Below are 13,433 nucleotides of genomic sequence, written 5' to 3' on the forward strand. Positions count from 1 at the left end.
AGTGTGTTTTGGGCATATTCCATTAGGATTTATTGGTTTGTATTGGTTTCCATTACAAGTTTGCATTAGTCATTTGCACATAAATGTTTCCATCAATTTTGTAATGGTTCTGATGATTCCATTACAAGTTTGCATTGGTCTTTATTTGCACATATTTAATGGTTTCCATCGCAGTTTTGTATTGGTTCTGATTTGAATGTTTACCTAAAAGCTGGTAATTAGGCCATTAATTAATAAATTAATTTAAATTATTAATACAACTATACACAGGTTACGTCAAGCATATCATTTTTATTTAAACTACATACCAACCTTTCAATAGCTAACAGTTCAGGTTGTTTTGCAAAGAATTAAGAATATGCACCTAAAATATAAATTATACACAGAATACTCAACATAGCTGGTATTAACACAAAACCTTGACATTACTTTTTTTTCTATTATTATTGTTATTCATTAATGCATTATAGAAATACAGGAACTCTGAACTGCAATTGTGGCTTCATTGTAGCTGGCTTAGACCTGCAAAAGAGAAGGAGAATTCATTAGGACAATGTACCACTTAAACCACATTACCAGTATGTGAGATTATTCATACATATATTTATATGGCAATCTCAAAAAAAGTCGCAAAAACTTAGTCATTGACAAAACATCATCACTTTTGTCCATTAGTCATTTTATGTTCATGAGTAAAACAACCACAGTTTGTTTTGTTCAGCATCATGTCCAGGAGTATGGAAATGTAAAGCCAATGTTTCCTACAGTAACAGACCAAAGTGAAGCACTCTTGAACATATTTTAAAACAATTACACTTTAGAATAATGTTCCATTAGTAAATAAATGTTAGTTGTTCCATGGTCTGTCTGAATGCTGGATTCCTCTTGGAATTCTTGGAATACTGGTTCCAATTCAGTTTAATTCCATACTCATGCGCTGCTTTAATAGATGCATGTATATTTTTGCTGTTTTTGAAGTAATTAATTGTTTGCAGAGAGAGAAACGCAGACAGTCTTTATATTTTCTTCTTGTTATTTCTTCTTTTTTCTTGTCATTAATTATTGCCCGCTGTTTTGAATATCTCAATGGTTTAGGTGTCATTCAGTGTTTGTTGTTATGATTGAGTGAATACATGTGTCCCTGCAGCACAGAAGCAGTCATAAGTAACAGGTATATTTGTAGCAATAGCCAACAATACATTGTATGGGTCAAAATTATAGATTTTTCTTTCATGCCAAAAAAACATTAGGATTTTAAGTTAAGATCAGGTTCCATGAATATATTTTGTAAATTTTCTACCATAAATGTAGCAAAACTTATTTTTTGATTAATAATTAATTAATTAATGCTTTGCTTTTGACTTTAAATATTTTTCGCAATACCGGTATTTAGATTTTTTTGCTCCCTCAGATTCCAGATTTTTTTTTAAATAGTTGTATCTCAGACAAATATTGTCCTCCTAACAAACCATACATCAATGGAAAACGTATTTATTATTGATATAAAAATCTAAAAAAAAAAAAATACCCTTATAACTGGTTTTGTGGTCCAGGGTCACAAATAGGCTTGAATAATTACATTGTCTACTTTTTATGGTAGATAGTCTCTATTCACTTAGAGTCATATTAGATAAGAGGTTGTAGCAATTACATTCGGATATGGATATGTAAATACTTACCACTGACAGTTTTATCTGGTTTATGTCTCCTCTATGATCTCCTCAGCCAGGTATTTCTGTACACTTAGGAGGCGTTTATTTCCTCTTAGGTGTGGCCTCTTGTTTCGAACACACACACACACACACACACACACACACACAAACACACACATAAACAAAAGTATAAATTCAGGTACTGATGGACTAATCTCAGACTTTAAATCTGACCACTCTCAATTGGAAATTAAGTAGCATATGTGACCTGTGCTGGCATAATAAGTCACAATGACCAAAAATGAGGTTTTTATATATATATATATATATATATATTATCATTATTCTCATTAAAAGTCCTTCTAAATTATGTATAATTTGTTGAAATCTGACAAAAAAAAAAAAAAAAAACTACACCCGTTTGAAGTTGATAGAGTTGGCAAAGTCAATTTTGAGAAAAATCAGGTTAAAGTTTTCTAAAGGTTCCAAAGCAAAATCACAGAGCAACATTGCATCTTTTCCTCCAGTTCTTTTCTTAATAATTAACTTTTTTATTTGACATCCGAACGAAAGCATTCAAGTAAGAAAAACAAATAATAAAATGTAAAATCCCTTTATTGTGTTCATTACAATGAAATTAATTAAAAGCAGTTCAATAAAGAGCAGTGAGTGACAGTCATTCTGTGTATATTTATCAGGATATATATAATTGTAATTTGAATGTCAGATTGAAATGAACACTGCTATTAGAGTAGTTAATTGTTAGCATAAGTGTGGCTAATAATAATAATAATTTAAAAAATAATAATTTGTTTTTGTGTTTTGCTTTGGTACTGAAATTGGTACCGAGTACAATGGATTTTCACTGGTAATGAATACTGAAATTTTGGTACAGTGACAACACTAAAAGTTATTAAAACTGAAGACCTCGATTAATGTGTTCAGGTGCACTGCAGGTTGTAAGTGGACCTTAAGAGACAATGTTGAGTGTTGCAATATATTCTGAACATGACAATTTAAAGAAGCAGAATGACTTCTACACTGATGACTTACAACACTGATGTCCAGTCCTGGGCTGGAGGACCAATGTTTTGCAGAGTTTCTGGTGATCCTTGATCAGCTGCCCAGGTCTGCTTAACTGGGGTTGGAGCTTAACTCTTAAACAAGACAAGACAACCAATATTATGATGTTAAAAAGTTAAAGTTAAAAAATTTGATTCCGAATATTTGTGCAACATCTGAAAATGCACAAAGATGAGAAGAAAGCTATGCTTTTAATGAGAACTTTCAACCCACAAAAAAAAAGAAGCAATATTAAGTCACAGATGCATTTTTATTTATACGTATTAATATTCTTGAAGTATGTTACAGTTGCCTTGTGGTTTATCAATGATTTTCAGTCTCTGAAATAGAAAAGAACTATCAGTGATGAATGGCACCATACATACACCATATGTAATATTTAATAAGAGTTTTAACACTGTGTCTACATAAGACAGCACAACAAAATACAACAGAGCATTTTATAATCAGTAATGCTCACTACACTGGATGTGGCACTGCATGACACAACAAATCACTGACAGTAAACGGATGCCTTGTTCTATTTATGATGTACTGACAAGAAGTTCTAATTATTTTAAACAGTCACTTTGTCACATCCAGTGTAGACACGGTGTAAGAGTGTGTAGCGTGGAGATAGAGAATGGGAATCTACGTCACTGTGCATTGCATTCTGGATATACAATACAAATCACCAGGGAAAAAAAATGCTATTTACATTAATATTTTTAAGAGCTTCTTGCACTTTATTAGAATTGACTAATATTTGAATCCCTTGTGTTATTAAAGTTTGTGGTCAGTTTTTTTTTTTTTATGTTTCTGAAATAAGTCTATGTTCACCAAGAAAACTGCATTTATTAAATGTAAATGAAAAGTAATTTCACAATATTACTATTTTACTGTGTTTTAATCAAATAAATGCAGCAGTGGTGAGCATAAAAGATTTATTTCAAACACATGAAATATCAGACCCTTATTTTTGAATGGTAGTGTATGTTTGAGGTATTGCTTACTATTCATGGTTCATAATGTCTAAAAATGTTCTACGACAGGAGATACGATTCTAAAGCACAGCCATCAGCATGGAAGAACATAGGAACATAAGCATAAGCATACTGTCACTGTTCTGGCTTTCCAATGCCGTTGCCGTTGATAATAGGAGTTAGCAAGTTTAGAACGCGTACAAACAGTGTCCATGCAGACGGATGTAAATGCATAACAAATGTCAAATTTATTCTGGAGCTCCATTAAACATGATCTCTTTAACTTCTTTAAGCCTCTCTTTGTTCCCATGTACAAACAAAGCCATACCTTATGGTCTGCATACTAGTAAGAATCTACTTTCGGTCAGAAACTGTGTGCTTCCCAATTACCAATGCACACACTTGTTGCTCAGGTGCTCTAATTAAACATAGCCACAGCACCACCCAGTGGACATAAACATCACCATTCCCAAAATGGCTACACACCGGCCCCTTAATTGATTATGACATATTAATATTACAATTACAAGTTCCTACAAAATGGAGCCATGCAAACAAATTAAAACTTTGTATGTATGTAGAGGACAATAAAAACACTCAAAAAATTGAAGGCCCTAATTTAATCTCCTTCTAATAAAAGGCAAAGCTTGCTAATTAGATGTTCTAAGATGTTACTTTTAGTTTGAACTAGGGATGCAAACAATTAATCAATTATCGGTTAATTGTCGATAAGAGATTGATCGATTAAGGCTATCGATGATCGGTAAACTGATGTAATGTTGGGCTGCGTGCGGCTCAAGAGCAGAACACGTGCGAGCGGCTGTGAGTGACGGTGACCTTATATAAATGCATCATCATTAATTCACAATGTACTAATTAAGCTTTTAATGTGATGTTAACTTTAAAAGTACATCTAAATAGAAACAACACAACAGTTATTCAGCATGAAAAGCAATAGAAATGTAGTAACTCCGTAATTTCATCAGATAACTGTGATTTGCAGGGTTGCGGGACACAGGACAGATAGTCAATTCATTCCTACAACTTGTTAATTAGTTCCTGCTAAGACTTATTAATTTGTGGCAATTGTCTACCTTTCGTTAATTTTGTTCCCTAAATAACCCATGATTTAACTGAAATAAGGGAACAAATTAATAAATCGAACAAATTCTTAATTCATGAAATCTTTAATTTTCATGTTTACCGCACACAGTAAGAGATGCGATTAAAAGTGAAAGATCATAAATTAGAACTGCGAAATTAGAGGTTTATGAAAAGAAACCGGCAAACCAGAACAAAAGCACATTAATAAAGTCTATATCTCGAACAGCATCTAGAGGCACAGTAACGATCTAACATTTTCCTAACCCTGCAAAAAAGTATATATATATATATATTAGGGGTGTAACGGTTCACAAAATTCACGGTTCGGTTCGATACGATTCACTGGTGTCTCGGTTCGGTTCGGTACGGTTCGGTATGTTTTAGATACAGCAAAAAGAAAAAATTGGCAGATACATTTCCTTGATTAAAATTTTTTTTAATTAAAACTAACAAAGTATGTTTTTTTTTTTTACATTGAACAATGATGGAGCTATTCTTTACCCATCTTCTATGGTGTTTTCTTAGCAGCATACTGTATAAAGCAAAAACAGATCCTTATTAAAAAAAAATGAAAATGTTATATTGTTGTAGTAGTTATGAACAGATACAAAGGTTAAACTTTTTATGGAACTCTAAAACTCTTTATATAGTGTGTTTTTACTCAATTGGTTCTCTTTAGGGCTTATGTTTTTTGGAACAAAGCAGGAATTACGGTCTGGCTGAAATGGGCTCGTGAAGGAATATTGTAACGGGGCTCAATTACATTAAGCATGTTCTTAAAACCTGCGTTTTCCACTATAGGCGCTCGCTCACTCAGTACGCGCTGATGGCTCGTTGCAAAATGACTAAAGGGTCTTTCACACAGGACGCGGTATGCGCTGCGCTGCGCTGGACCCTGGGCTCAGCGTTGCCCTTCAGATACAACGCGATTTGCGCTCCAAGAGCATAGTAGGTGGAGTTTTCAAAACTGCCCGTGCATACGTTCTATTTATAACAGTTCTTCTATCTAATAACGTGCAGGCCTGTTAATTGTATCGTACTGCTCAGGAAATTCTGACACAGTACAGTAATAGTCCATTTTGATTTCCGTGCTTGTTTGGATGCCCCGATCGATTGGTAAAGTGCACCCAAACACCAGACCTGTTGGTTACTGGAGGATCTTATATTTCTGGTCTGTTAAACGCATTGGCCATTTTGCAACGAGCCTTCAGCGCGTACTGAGTGAGCGAGCGCCTGACTTAGTAGTCTAACATAAACATATAAGTTGGTGTTTTTTTCTTCTTCGGGGGTGTCAGGGGCGTTGCCTGTTACGTCGTTTGGGTTATTGGGCTACCTTGTTGAACGCATATCATTATATTTTACAATTTTTTATTTATTTTCCAAATATAATTAATTAGTCCAACGAACCGTTCGGTACATAATGCGTACCGCGTACCGAACCGAAAGCCTCGTACCGAACGGTTCAATACGAATACGCGTATCGTTACACCCCTAATATATATATATATATATATCCGCAGTTTCGACCATGCCGGACCCTGGAACACACCTATATTCTAGCGATTTAAACTTACATTGCAGTCTGTTCATTATCAAAATAATAATAATTATTATTATTATATAATTTCGTGCGCGTTATACTTTCATTTTTGAACAGTGTTGGGTGTAACGCATTACAAAAGTAATGCATTACAGTAACTTTACAGCATTACTTTTTGCTTTAACGCAGTAATTGCTTAATGCATAACTTACATTTCACAGGTACATTCTCCATCTGTAAATGTAAAAAAAAAAAAAAAAAAACAATGGAAATATTCCCATTTTGCTATCAGAAGTGCATGATCTTTTGCTTTAGCGATTCTCCGCTAATCTCCACAGACTTCAAGAATGAGTGCCGTTGTGCGCATGGGAGCCAAACAGACTGCTCAGTGAAACAGAAGCGCAATAATTCTAATACATTTTTCTGAACTATTTACGTTTGGACATTAAATGTGACATATGTAGAATTTTAGATCCTATAGGTTATATAACCTATAAGTGTATTTGTATGATAGCACTAACTGTAAAGTGTAATGCGGTAATCGAAATAGCCTCTAAATAAGATAAAACCATATAAATAAGAAACAAATGTAAAATAAAAACTTCCCAAATGAGCTTAGTCTACATAAATGACACTTTAAATTGGCATTTATTAACAGTGCTTGTGGAGGGTTTTTTTTTTGGGGGGGCTGTGGCTCGACGTCCGCTTCCTCGTCATTTTGTTCTCCCTCTTCTCTCACGTCTACTGCACTTTCCTATCAAAGATGACCATTTCTTGGTCTCTTCAAAATTTGGGTCGTGGTCATCACCCCAGGCAACATGTCCATGTGGGCCCCACATGGGATTTATCTGGGCTATTTTTTTAAATAATTGCCTTTTCTGTTTTTCTTTCTTTACTGTCTGCACAGACCCAGTAATAATACCATTTCATCCTGTTCTGTTGAAGTATTTTTGTATTAACACTTTCTATGAAGCCCATTTTATACATTATAAGGGTATTCTTAAAGCATTATAAGGAATGCATTATAATACAACTTATAATATGTTGGATCATCTCATGAATATTCATAAGAACAGGTTTAATATATTTACATATTTGTGGTTATAGCTTTTAAGAGTATGATTATTTATAACACAATGAACACGTTGCATCCACTTTTACAATGGATTATATTTCTAATAGTTATAATGTATTATAAATGGTTCAACCGCAACCTGCGCATGCGCACTTTTGTGTATCAACTATGACTATTTTAGTCATTCAAAGGACAACAAGGGTGGAAAAACAGTAATAAATTAAAACATAAAATTTGACAAACAACATAAAATGCAGGCCAGTAGCGAGGCCCTCTAGGGGTGCAAGGCCCTGTGTGGTCGCACATTTCGCACAGCCCTTGCAACGGTACTGAGTGTGAGAGCTGCATGGCTTGTTGGACATAGCAAGAGTAACTAAGTAGGGCGGGGTCAATCATAGCAATTTAAGATCAAATCAGATTCACTCCTGTAATTTGGGTAAATGTGATTGTCACTGTTCTTTCTGCTTTTAACGGTCCTGCAGGTGGTGCTGCGGGCTCATACAACGCTCTCAGCAATATTCTGTCCATGATGTTTTAGAAAACAATTAATGTTTCTTTTAAACGCTGTTAGTCCAAACACTGTTGATAACACAGTCAACAACAACTGTTTTTTCATAGTGGGTCACTTAATAAAATCTATATTTTACTTTTTCAAATCTCATTAATAATGAAAGACATGTAACAGCATTTTATGTAAATTTACAGTCATTTATATTTGCATAATAAATACATACTCAGTCCCAAAGTGCTCTTTAGTAAACATGTTAAAAAGATGTCCAAACTGATTAATAATTTAATAGTAGTTGACTAGTAGTATATATAATAATTACAAAAATATCATCATGAGATGTTTGAGTGTAAAAGAACAGAGAGAATACAGAGGGGGGAAACACAGCTAAACCCTCCATCTATATTTTCTCAAACAAGTCAAAGGAGTACTAGTTCCTGTTCAAAAGTTATAGTGCACAGGACACACAAATAAGACATGCAGTCAACCTTTTGCATCATCTGGCAGAGTTTTGCCTCCAAATAAGTGGTGATATTTCGGTACATGTTATTCAGAGAACAGGTAATCATTGTTCATTTACATATATTACCAACACTGTAACAATACAAAGCTGGTTGAAAATCTGTGAACTTACCTTTTAGTGCAATGATTACAATATCAGGATAATATTTGGCAGCTTTGTATGTTCATCTATAGTTGTCATCATCTGAAGTCATCGTGAGTGTTGGCATCTTCTGAAGGCTGGATCCAAACTGTGACTGTCGTAATCTCTAGTAACCTTGGGATGGACATCCTGAGATAGAAAGAGGAAACCAAAAGGAGAAAGATTAGCATAGCTGCTGTTCGTATTATTTCACACAAAAGATTAATTATTTCATCACATATAACTGTAGTGCATGGTTATGAGATGTGTTATGTGTGAATTATGTTCAAATCTAATTGATCGCAGTGATCTAAGCTGAATTCTTTGAATAGCGGTTTTATCTGTGAAAATACAAACCCGATTCCAAAAAAGTTGGGACACTGTACAAACTGTGAATGAAAACAGAATGCAATGATGTGGAAGTTTCAAATTTCAATATTTTATTCAGAATACATCATAGATGACATATCAAATGTTTAAACAGAAAATTGTATAATTTTAAGGGGAAAATACATTGATTTTAAATTTCATGGCATCAACACATCTCAAAAAAGTTGGGACAAGGCCATTATTACCACACTGTGGCATTCTCTATTCTTTTTATAACAGTCTGCAAAAATCTGGGGACGGAGTAGACAAGTTGCTCAAGTTTAGGAATAGGAAGGTTCAAGTCAAGTCTGCTTTATTGTCAATTCTTCCACATGTACAGTACATACATACAGAGAATTGAAATTGCGTTACTCTCAGACCCATGGTGCATAAAGATAACAGTAGAGCCTAAAAATACAGATAGATACAGATAAAATCTAAAATCTATTTCAAAATGTCTCACTTTCAACATTTGATATATTATCTATATTCTATTGTGAATAAAATATAAGTTTCTGAGATTTGTAAATTATTCCATTCCTGTTTTTCTCACAATCTGTACAGTGTCCCAACTTTTTGTGGAATCGGGTGTGTAATAAAATGTAATTTATTTATAATTTAAATACACCCTAAACCTCTGAATCATAGTGTACACATAAAAGTTTATGTGGTGTGGGGGAGGGGGGGCAACGGGAGGTTAACTTACTAGCCATATTGTTAACTGTTCTTTGTAGATGTTGTCTGACAGGACATTAGCACTGAAGAATCTAGGAACATTCTGTAAGCAGTTTGTCACAGAGACAACCATATTTAGTATACGATGCCAGTTTTATTAAAAGGAATCAAGCTAAAGCAGAGAGGAAAAGAAAAAGAAGACAATACAGCAAACTATATCTTAAAATAACAGCATTTTTTTTTCTAGGTTTACTTATTTAATATTTCACATACTGCTTACTTATGGAAGTCTCAAAGACTTCTTAAAAATTTAAGAAGCTTTCCCTGTTCTTCTCCCATGAGAAATTGTGAAATCTTGGAGCTTCCCCTGTTGCCAAGTTTTTTTTTTTTTTGGTCCTGGAATCAATAGTTAAATAGTTAATTGTTAATATTTGTTTACCATGAGAGATCAAAACACGTGATTCAGTTTATTATCAATTAAACTGACAATAAAACGGATTCAAAGACATTAAACCATTTATATGAAGTAAATTCAAAAGAAGTGGGTCAGAAACAAGCAAGAGAAGTGTCGGGGACAGTTGTATGTAATATCTTTGATTTTAGGGACAAAACTTACCGAAAGCAGTGAAAACAGCAGCGAGAGTCAGGGATTCCCTACTTGTCACCCGTTTCCATGGCAACTACTCCATTCCAGTGTTTGAATGAGACTCCAATGTTCAACACACGGCCATTTAAATGCGTCAAAGTCACACAGAATTTACATTAATAAAAATATAACATATATGTGAGTGGGGCGGGGCAGAGAGCCGTGGGAACGGAGCGAGGCCGGTGGAGTGATTGGGAAATGAGCAACACCTGCGACACTCACCAGTCTCGAGTCCCACAGAGGAGATGGAAGGATACCAAACAGGAGCAACGACAGTGAAGGACGAGAGAAGACCAGGCCTGGACTTTATTTTGTATTTTCCTTTTGTTTGTGCGTGGCAGTCTTCCGTGAGGGGCTGTCGAGCTGTTTTGTGTTTATTTTATTATTAAAGTCTTGATTTGATTGTCCGCCAGTTCCCGCCTCCTCCTTCCCATGATTATGAAGTTTTTATATTGTTACACTATAATAAACATAATAATTGTATAATAAATAAAATAAACATAAATAAATAACTTATAGTAACATTTTATTACATTAAAAATTATTAAATTATTATTTTTCTATTATTTTGACTTGTTTTATTTTGTGTTCATGGTGTGTGTGTGTGTGTGTGTGTGTGTGTACCTGGTATTTATCATGTTATGAGGACCAAATGTCCCCACAAGCATAGTAGGCCTAATACCAGATACATTTTGACCTTGTGGGGACATTTTTTAGGTCCCCATGAGGAAACAAGTTTATAAATCTGTCAGGACAGGTTTAGATTTTTTTTTTGTACATTTGAAGGGAGCATATATATATACAACAAACATAACTTCAGTCTCTGCATGCTGTATAGCCTACGATGTTTTATTCAGAATTTAATTAAAACTTCATGCTTGACAAGCAGCCACACAAAGAAAGCCAACTATTACACTATATCCACCTTTTTCCTCAATGAGGAGAATAACAATGTGCATGGTAAATGGTAAAATTGTTTGCAGCACAAACCAGTGTGTTCTTAATTAAGATAACATATTCAAATAACATGATAGGACACATCAGTTGTCAATATCAAGCAGCAAAACAAACTGTTGTGTAACTGTACGGTTACATCTAAAAATAGCTGGGCGCAAATGAGACCGGTGTTGTACCGAAATCCGACTCCCCGGACAAATCGCACTCCCCTTCGCGTGCACGCGCGTCACCCAGTTGAACGCAGTGCTTACAGTTAAACATTCAGCGGTTTATTTTTTCACAGTTGGCACCAAGAACGAACATAGAAGCGTCGTCTGATTAACAAGCAGCGAACGGATGCAAAAACGCCAACAGTGGAAGGTCGTCAACGGAATTAAACCACAATTTCCAAAGTAAAAGTGAAGTTTTACACTGAAATTATTAATTGCCACACCTTATCTCGCAATGCTCTTCCCATATTTAATCACATTTAGTTTGTTAAACTAGGATGAATTTAGTTCTCGTAAAATATTATTAATGATAACATCTAGGTATTATTAATATCACGCAATATTTATTGTACGATCAGTATTTATTATTTGAAAGTGACTTTGTGAAGTGGTCTGTGGCTCATTTGACTGAGTTTTTTGTTGTGTTTCTGCATTAATGTTGTATCGTAAAATAATTTTATGTTTTAGTAGATTTTGTATAATCTCCTATTACTTTGTTTAATTTTGTTTGTTTCGTTGCCTCTTTGTCCTGGTTTATGTTTGAAATGATTATTAAAAATACTTCAACAAAATTAAGCCTACGTATGACCCAAACAAAACCATTTATCATTTTTATTATAAATTATCTCCTGTGTTTGGGTCAAAATGATTTTCTTTCCCCCCCCCCCCCCCCTGAAAATAGCTACTAGATAATGTTATTACCCTGGACTGAAACTTACTGACTTGGTTCACACATTAGGCTACGTCTCAAAATCAAGACCTTTATGATTAATGGGCCATATGAACAACATGACCAAAAAATAAATACAAAAAACAGTCCTAAATGAAAGCAAACAAGTTGATAAAAAAGATATAATCCAACATTTAATGTAGCATAATGGGAGATTTTTAAGCAATTTCTGCAGGCTGGATTTAATTTTATTTTCATTTTTATTTATTTATTTTTTGAACGGGAACACCACAAGTGTGACTTTTTGTACAATTTTGTATGAAAATAAAATAATTAAAAAAAAGTTAAAAATTTCAAAACAAATGTCCTGGTAAAACAAGTATACAATAATGATAAACGATGCAAATTTGTAAAAATTAAATTGTTTAATATTGATAAAATCATTCACGAAAAAAAAAAAAAAAAAAGAAAAAAAATGTAGAGACGATGGGGGGAAACATATAGAAGTATTATTCGTTTGCAGTGACGCCTATCGACAAACGTCATGTTTTAAATCCATGAACTTCAAACGTTATCTATATCTCCAGCAGCTTCTTAACGCTCCAGAATAAAAACAAGACATACTCTAATTCGCTTCACATTCCTGCTGTTTTAACAAATAACTGTAATCGAGGAGGTATTAAAACTTACCTGCAGTCTTGTGCACTAAGATAAGAATTTAGAAGTATTTGAAACTTTCTCGATGTTTTTGTCGTTTGCTGCTTGTCACGTGGCACGATTCCAAAACAAATTCCAGTTTCTGGAAAAAGATTCGGCGTCAACTGCTTATATATTTCTAGGCTATGAGAAGGATTAACAGCAACGGCAGCCAATTTTACGTCTTCCTTTTCCAGGCCTTTCCTTAAGTTATTGTCTCCCGGTGCTGAACATAAATCACAGTTTCGAAGTTGAAGATGTTTAACGGTGCGCGATCACTGCAGTGACAGAGCCCCCCTCAATGCTGCAGTTTTAGGGGGACAGAGCATTAAGTGACATGACACCTGACACATGTCAATAGACTGCGTCATGTGTCAGTTGCTTCGGTGTGTGTCGCGCCTTCGGTAGTGACTGACATCTGCTGCTGGGTGTCGCTGCATAGGCCTAATGTAGATTGCGTGACACACGCACTTAATGGCAGAACGGTATTAAATTAATTAACGACTTATTACTTCGCGGAGTTAACAAATACTGAGTTCCTATATTGAGGGTCTTATGTCCCTTAATGTGTATTTTTTTTTTATTGTAAGTTTAATTCCAGTAGCCTGCTTTGTGCAATGCAGTCAAACAAGTAAATACAAGTT

At 34.4% G+C, this 13,433-nt stretch overlaps 1 long non-coding RNA gene across 3 annotated transcripts; it reads right to left on the reverse strand.

Annotated features, from left to right (window-relative positions):
• Positions 1-481: 481 nt before the first annotated feature.
• Positions 482-13,175, reverse strand: LOC113040466 (uncharacterized). 3 transcript variants are annotated; one of them, XR_003275245.1, is made up of 5 exons: positions 9,892-10,463; positions 9,643-9,714; positions 8,559-8,717; positions 2,706-2,809; positions 482-522 (listed from the first exon to the last, which is right to left on the reverse strand). It is a non-coding gene; the product is annotated as an uncharacterized LOC113040466 (long non-coding RNA). The 3 variants fall into 3 exon arrangements; XR_003275244.1 differs by lacking the exons at positions 9,643-9,714; positions 9,892-10,463 and adding an exon at positions 12,784-13,175; XR_003275243.1 differs by having other exon boundaries at positions 9,643-10,463.
• Positions 13,176-13,433: the final 258 nt, after the last annotated feature.

Source organism: Carassius auratus, chromosome 22 (genome assembly GCF_003368295.1).
Source record: "Carassius auratus strain Wakin chromosome 22, ASM336829v1, whole genome shotgun sequence".
Lineage (NCBI taxonomy): Eukaryota > Metazoa > Chordata > Actinopteri > Cypriniformes > Cyprinidae > Carassius > Carassius auratus.